This window comes from Chiloscyllium plagiosum, unplaced genomic scaffold, assembly GCF_037043375.1.
Source record: "Chiloscyllium plagiosum isolate Xiang-an unplaced genomic scaffold, Cpla_swu_hap1 HiC_scaffold_1, whole genome shotgun sequence".
In the NCBI taxonomy this organism is placed as follows: domain Eukaryota; kingdom Metazoa; phylum Chordata; class Chondrichthyes; order Orectolobiformes; family Hemiscylliidae; genus Chiloscyllium; species Chiloscyllium plagiosum.
Window position 1 is genome coordinate 168063993 of NW_028270139.1, and position 8594 is coordinate 168072586.

Sequence of the window (8594 nt, forward strand, 5' to 3'; positions counted from 1 at the left end):
GGTTTTTAATTTAGAAAGGCGCTACGTTGGTGCAGATTTTGTGGTCTGGAGGGCCTATTCCTGTGCTTTACTGTTCTTTATTTCAGATGTTGCCAGACCTGCTGAGTTTCTCCAATTGCAGTGTCTGTGGGTGTTGCCCCCCTGCGAGTACTCATGTGCGTACCACACACACACACACACACACACATCTTCCGCCCCTCACTTCATTGATAATGCCCCATCATCACACCAGCCTATACCCCCAAGAACTGCCCTCTCCTCTCTCTCTCTCACGCTTGTATTTTTCCCACCTCTTCTCTCCCTCTTGTATTGGCCCTCTTCTCACTCTCTTTCCCTCTATTTAGATACCGCAGAGATAGAGAGAGGGTAAATATCCTTGAGAGAAGTGAGTAATAGACACCTCTGACACCTCCCTCCCCTTCCCGGACCTCTCCATCTCCAACAACGACGACCGACTTAATACTGACATTTTTTACCATCCCACCGACTCCCACAGCTACCTGGATTATGCCTCTTCCCACCCTACCTCCTGCAAAAATGCTATCCCGTATTCCCAATTCTTCCACTTCCACTGTATCTGCTTCCAGGAGGACCAGTTCCACCACGGAACACACCTGATGGCCTCCTTCTTTACAGATCGCAATTTCCCTTCCTATGTGGTTAAAGATGCCCTCCAATGCATCTCATCCACATCCCGCACCTCCGTCCTCAAACCCCACCCCTCCAACTGTAACAAGGACAGAACCCCCTTGGTCCTCACCTTCCATCCTACCAACCTTCGCATTAACCGCATCCTCCGCCAACATTTCTGTCACCTCCAAACGGACCCCACTACCAGGGATATATTTCCCTCCCTACCCAAGGACCTGCATGTCCTCGGCAGAGTGGGAGGGGGAGTTGAAATGTTGGGCCACGGGGCAGTGTGGTTGATTGGCGCGGGTGTCCCGGAGATGTTCCCTAAAGCGCTCTGCTAGGAGGCGCCCAGTCTTCCCAATGCAGAGGAGACTGCATCGGGAGCAACGGATACAATAAATGATATTAGTGGATGTGCAAGTAAAACTTTGATGGATGTGGAAGGCTCCTTTAGGGCCTTTGGATAGAGGTAAGGGAGGAGGTCTGGGCGCAGGTTTTACAGTTCCTGCGGTGGCAGGAGAAAGTGCCAGGATGGGAGGGTGGGTTGTAGGGGGGCGTGGACCTGACCAGGTAGTCACGGAGGGAACGGCCTTTGCGGAAAGGGGTGGGGAGGGAAATATATCCCTGGTGGTGGGGTCTGTTTGGAGGTGGCAGAAATGTCGGCGGATGATTTGGTTTATGCGAAGGTTGGTAAGGTGGAAGGTGAGGACCAGGGGCGTTCTGTCCTTGTTATGGTTGGAGGGGTGGGATCTGAGGGCGGAGGTGCGGGATGTAGACGAGATGCGTTGAAGGGCATCTTTAACCACGTGGGAAATTGCGGTCTCTAAAGAAGGAGGCCATCTGGTGTGTTCTGTGGTGGACTGGTCCTCCTGGGAGCAGATCCAGCGGAGGCAGAGGAATTGGGAATACGGGATGGCATTTTTGCAAGAGGTAGGGTGGGAAGAGGTGTAATCCAGGTAGCTGTGGGAGTCGGTGGGTTTGTAAAAATTGTCAGTGTCAAGTCGGTCGTCATTAATGGAGATGGAGAGGTCCAGGAAGGGGAGGAAGGTGTCAGAGATGGTCCAGGTAAATTTAAGGTCAGGGTGGAATGTGTTGGTGAAGTTGATGAATTGCTCAACCTCCTCGCGGTAGCACGAGGTGGCGCCAATGCAGTCATCAATGTAGCGGAGGAAGAGGTGGGGAGTGGTGCCGGTGTAATTACGGAAGATCAACTGCTCTACGTAGCCAACAAAGAGACAGACATAGCTGGGGCCCATACGTGTGCCCATGGCTACCCCTTTGGTCTCTCTCTCTCTCTCTCTCTCTAGCTCTGGGATATGTACCTATTTATCTCTCTGGGTTCAAGAAGGCAGCTCAGCACCACCTTCTCAAGGGCAACCAGAGACAGGAATTAATGCTGGCTCAGCCAGCAACATGCACAGCCCACAAATGAACCCGTCAATCAATCTGAGGGGGTATGGATGGCATGGTGGCTCAGTGGTTAGCACTGCTGTCTCACAATCCCAGGGTTTGACTCCAGCTTTGGGTGACTGTCTCTGAGGGTTAGTTATTCTCTTCGGGGTGGGGGGGGGGGGAGATGGGAATTTACATCTCTATCTATTTGTGGTATTTACACCACCCTCACTCTCTGGGGGTGTTTACCACTCTCTCTACAAGAGGGCACTTACCCCTCTATCTCTGGGGATATTTACCTCTCTAAGAGGTATTTAGCCCTTTTTATCTGTGGGAGTATATTCCATCTCTCTATCAATAAGGGGGTAATTAACCCCTCTCCTGTTCACAATGGTTGTATTTACACCCCTCTATCTATAAGAGAGTATTTACCCCTCTTTAAGCCTCAGGATATTTACCCCTCTATTTGTAAGAGGTATTTACTCCCATCTCTCAATCTCTGGTGTACTTACCCCTCATCACTATTAAGAGTAGATACACCCCTCTTTAACTTTGGGTGTATTTATCCCTCTGTAACTCTGGGACATTTACCCCTTGCTATCTCTGGAGTATTTACCACTCTCCATCTATAATTAGTACTTTACTCCTCTCTATCTCTGGGCTTTTTACCTGTCTCTCCAATATCTGGAGAATTTATACCCTCTAAGTCTGGAGTATTTACCCCTCTCTCTATAAGGGTTTTTTATTCCTCTCTCTCTGGAATATTTAGCCTCTCTTTCCCTGGTGTAATTACCCCCTCTCTCTCTGGGGTATTTACCTTCTCTCTTTCTCTGGGGTATTTACCTCTCTCTCACAGGTATTTACCCCTCTCTCAGGTATTTACCCCCTCTCTCTTTCTCTCTGGGTTATTTATGTGGGGTATTTAGTCCTCTCTTTCCCTCTTTCTGGGGTATTTACCCTCTATCTCCTTATCTCTCTCTCTCTCTGAGGTATTTACCCCCATCACTCTGAGGTATTTATCCCTCTATCTCTTTCTCACTCTCTGGGTTATTTATCTTCTATCTCTGGGGTATTTACTTCCTTCCTCTCTAGTGTATTTACCCGCTCTCTGTATCACTGGGGTATTTACCCCCCATCTCTGGTATGATTCTATAATAAGCTCGTGGCTGATTATTGTACGTAGTATCCTCTTCTGGCTTTCTGTCTATACCCTTTGATCCCTTTAGCCCTAAGAATTATATCTAATTCTTCATTTGAAACTTTCAATATTTTTGACATCAGCTGCTTTCTGTCGTAGAGAATTTTATAGGTTGTTTTGGTTACCAAGCTTCTTGTACATTAAATTTAGCTTTGAAACTTTTGTTCTCTCTTTCTTGTCAATGTGTCTCTCTGACTGCCATCCCGTATAACAGGCTTCATGATTCTGATCATTGCTATTGTGTGATTGTGCAGTTTTTATGTGTTGGATTGATCCATTGCAATGTAATATTTAATGCAATGGATGTGTAAATGTTTCCAGCAAACTCACTGCACATATCTTTACAGATGTATGAGTCAGATGGCTCCATCATGGTGTATTGGCATGCAGTGGATACCCCAGAAGCACCAACAGGTACCAGTAAAAGCTTTATGCTGTTGTGGACTAGGCCAGACTCCCGCAAAACATTTTAAGAAGGTAGTCCAGACCTTAACTTTTTTTGTTCTTTTAGGCAGATGTAAGGTGGATATTCCAGGAATGATGCAGATGATCAAACTACTTGGCTTGAAGCAAAACAATTTATTTAAACACTACAGATGAAACACAAACAAAAGGAAACCGAATTTAGAATAACAACTTAGTTGAAAACCCAAACGACACTATCGCAACTTAACAAAGCTGTTCCAAACCTTGCAACATCCCATAAACACACCTCTTGGCAAAAGGTAAATTCAAACATAGTTCTTACAGACAGTAAGATTTCAGAGAAAAGTCAGTCAGGGATCATTTTGCTGAAGCATAGAACCTCTTTTCACAGTAGCTGCTTCGCTAGGTCCCCAGATAATACTAAAACAAACTAGAAGAAAATCTGAACTGGGAGAACTGGCCACAACCCTGCCACTGTTTTCAAGTAGGTATTCCAGACATATTGGAACCTCTGTCTTTACAACCCCTCTTGAAACAAAAACCAAGGACAACATCCTTGTTAAAGGGGCAGCATCATCACAATGCCGAGCACTATGCAAGGTTTTATTGACAATATTTTCAGTTGTTGGATACATTTCTCACGGAAGGGCTGAATGAAGCTCTTGGCTACAGCACTTATTATATTGGAACAGTTGAGCATTGGTTCCAAGTTCTGCAGCATTCGGGCATAAGCTTCTTCTGTTTTTCTGAATTGCCCGAGTCGTCTTCAAATAGTCCCCTGGAATCTTTTATGTGCTGTTGACAGACTCCACCTTCAAGAGTGCAGTATTGCCTCAAAAGCAGTAGTGTGACCTGGCTACAAGATGTACTGCAGCAATTCACCAAAGATCTTTAAACAGTACCTTCCATCTAGGGCGACAAGGACAGTAAGTACATTGGAATGCCACCATCTGCATCTCCCTGCCCCCAGCCATTCCCCATCCTGACTTGGAAATATGTCTCCATTCTTCCACTGTTGCTGGGTCAAATTCCTAGAATTCCCTCCCTAAGGACATTGTAGGTCAACCTACAACATGTGGAGTGCAGCAGTTCAAGGGCAAATAGATTTGTGAATAACACACAATGCTTGCTCTGCCAGTCTAACCTACATCCCCTAAATGACATTTTTAAAAAAAATACTGTCTCTCAACCAGAGCAATGTTTCCTCGGTACTCCCCTCTGAAATGTCACTTCTCCATCGTACAACGTGGGATGTTTTGAGGTAATGTACGATACTACAACAATACAATTGAATCTTCCTTTCTTATCACAGATTCCCTACAGTGTTGAAGCAGGCCATTCAGCCCAAAAAACCAACACTGATTCTCCGAAGAGCATCCCACCCAGACTTACAACCCCCCCCTTACCATATCTCTGTAACCCTGCATTTTCCATGGCTAATCCGCCTAACCTACACATTCCTGGATGCTACTGGGCAATTTAGCATGGCCAATCCACCTAATCTGTACATTTTTAGACTGTGGGAGGAAACCAGAGCACCCAGAGGAAACCAATGCAAATATGAGGAGAATGTACAAACTCCACAGACACTCACCTGAGGCTATAATTGAACTTAGATCCCTGGCACTGTGCGGCAACAGTGCTCACCACTGAGCTATCATGCCACCTCTGGTTTTACTAGTTCCTAGTATCCTAATGATTGGATATAAAAGGTTTTGAACTAACGGAAGGATTGACAGTCACTGGATGGATTTGAAATGTAATGTAATGTACTGCAATTGTTTGCAGTAGGTCGTTCCTGTCCCAAGAAACTGTGATGGAGGAAAATTCAATTTTTTGCCTTTTTCCTTTTCCCAGCAGAGGCTGTGTTTGCACGAGGAATTGCAGCTACAAGGAGCAACTATATCTGTGTGGGTGAGTACTGAGCTGGAATCGCAAGTAAGGTATGACAGAGGGATCCGCTCCTATGGTTCAGTTAGTGAGTGTTGTTTGTGATGAATGTTCATGTTATGCTATTAATATTTGATAACTTGGGTACCTTAGTGAAGTGATGTGTGGCTTCAACTTTGATTTATTTTTATATTGTTATGAAAGGAAGGTCTTAGTTTTAGTATAATATTTGAGTTTTGAGACGGTATAGGGTTGTCTGAAGTTTTGTTAATGTGCGTTCAGAATATGTCTTTAAAATCTTTTGACATGAACAGTTTGGTATATTTGAAACAAGAATAAAGGAGGAACAGAGCTCCTTTTTGCCTAGCAATCTGTGTTTCAGGAGGCGGTCAGACCCTACAAACTTGATTGAGTTTTTTGAAGAAGTAACAAAGAAGATTGATGAGGGCAGAGCAGTAGATGTGATCTATATGGACTTCAGTAAGGCATTCGACAAGGTTCCCCATGGGAGACTGATTAGCAAGGTTAGATCTCACGGAATACAGGGAGAACTAGCCATTTGGATACAGAACTGGCTCAAAGATCGAAGACAGAGGGTGGTAGTGGAGGGTGGTTTTTCAGATTGGAGGCCTGTGACCAATGGAGTGTCACAATGATCAGTGCTGGGCCCTCTACCTTTTGTCATTTACATAAATGATTTGGATGCAAGCATAAGAGGTACAGTTAGTAAGTTTGCAGATGATACCAAAATTGGAGGTGTAGTGGTCAGCGAAGAGGGTTACCTCAGATTACAACAGGATCTGGACCAGATGAGCCAATGGGCTGAGAAGTGGCAGATGGAGTTTAATTCAGACAAATGCGAGGTGCTGCATTTTGGGAACGCAAATTTTAGCAGGACTTGTATGCTTAATGGTAAGGCCCTCGGAAGTGTTGCTGAACAAAGTGACCTTGGAGTACAGGTTCATAGCTCCTTGAAAGTGGAGTTGCAGGCAGATAGGATAGTGAAGAAGGCTTTTGGTATGCTTTCCATTATTGGTCAGAGTATTGAGTGTAGGAATTAGTAGGTCATGTTGCGGCTGTACAGGACATTGGTTAGGCGTGCAATTCTGGTCTCCTTCCTATTGGAAAGATGTTATGAAACTTGAAAGGGTTCAGAAAAGATTTACAAGGATGTTGCCAGGGTTGGAGGATCTGAGCTACAGGGAGAGGCTGAACAGGCTGGGGCTGTTTTCCCTGGAGCATCGGAAGCCGAGCAGCGACCTTATAGAGGTTTACAAAATTATGAGGGGCATGGATAGGGTAAATAGACAAAGTCTTTTCCCTGGGGTCGGGGAGTCCAGAACTAGAGGGCATAGGTTTAGGGTGAGAGGGGAAAGATATTAAAGAGACCTAAGGGGCAACTTTTTCATGCAGAGGGTAGTACGTGTATGGAATGAGCTGCCAGAGGATGTGGTGGAGGCTGGTACAATTGCAACATTTAAGAAGCATTTGGATGGGTATATGAATAGGAAGGGTTTGGAGGGATATGGGCCAGGTGCTGGCTAGTGGGACTAGATTGGGTTGCGATATCTGGTCAGCAAGGACGGGTTGGACTGAAGGGTCTGTTTCTATGCTGTACATCTCTATGACTCTAAGTCCTTCAAATTTGGCTAGTGTTCTGGGACAGGAGTGTGTGACTACACATCAGGTAGGTAAAGGGATCCTGAACTTAGCATTAGAGGAGCCTCAGTGTCAGATATGTGGTATTTGCTGCCTGTGACGATGAGAAAAATGACTATTAGGAGAATAGGCAAACTGACCACTGCACATGGTACGGAATGATCACAATTGAGAGCGGGGAGCAAACAAAGAAGTGGTAGTAATGGGAGACTCTATAATTAGGGATGTAGATAGCATCCTTTGTAAGCAGGATCAGAAATGTTGTCTGCTTAGTACCGAAGCAGAATCCCTTGTGAAATGGAAGAGGGCGGCCTATGTAAAGATGAGGTGTGAAGGTTCAATTGGGGCGATTGAGAGTTATAAGGTAGCCAGGAAGGACCGGAAGAGAGAGCTAAGAGCAGCAAGGAGGGGACATGAAAGGTCCTTCGTTGGTAGGATTAGGGAAAACCCTAAGGCTTTCTATAGGTATGTCAGGAATAAAAGAATGACTAGGGTAGGAATAGGTCCAGTCAAGGATAGTAGTGGGAAGTTGCGTGTGGGGGCTGAAGAGATTGGGGAGAGATTGAATGAATACTTTTCGTCAGTATTCAATCAGGAACAGGACATTGTTGTCAATGTGAGTACTGAGTCACAATTAAGTAGAATAGATGGCTTTGAGGTATGTAGCGAAGAGGTGTTGGAAATTCTGGAAAGGGTGGAAATAGATAAGTCCCCTGGGCCTGATGGCATTTATCCTAGGATTCTCTGGGAAGCAAGGGAGGAGATTGCAGAGCCATTGGCCTTGATTTTTATGTCCTCGTTGTCTACAGGAGTAGTGCCAGAAGATTGGAGGCTAGCAAATGTGGTTCCCTTGTTCAAGAGGAGGAGTAGGGATAACCCTAGTAACTATAGGCCGGTGAGTCTCACTTCTGTTGTGGGCAAAATCTTAGAGAGAATTGTAAGGGATAGGATTTATGAACATCTGGATAGGAATAATGTGATCAAGGATAGTCAGCATGGTTTTGTGAAGGGCAGGTCGTGCCTCACAAACCTTATTGAATTCTTTGAGAAGGTGACTAAGGAGGTGGATGAGGGGAAAGCGGTAGATGTGGTGTATATGGATTTTAGTAAGGCATTTGATAAGGTTCCCCATGGTAGACTACTGCAAAAAATACGGAGGTATGGCATTGAGGGTGAGTTGGAGGTTTGGATTAGGAGTTGGCTGGCTGGAAGAAGACAGAGGGTAGTAGTTGATGGCAAAGGTTCATCTTGGAGTGTCGTCACTAGCGGTGTTCCGCAAGGATCTGTTTTGGGACCATTGCTGTTTGTCATTTTTATAAATGACCTGGAGGAGGGGTTAGAAGGTTGGGTGAGCAAGTTTGCGGATGATACGAAAGTCGGAGGAGTTGTAGACAGT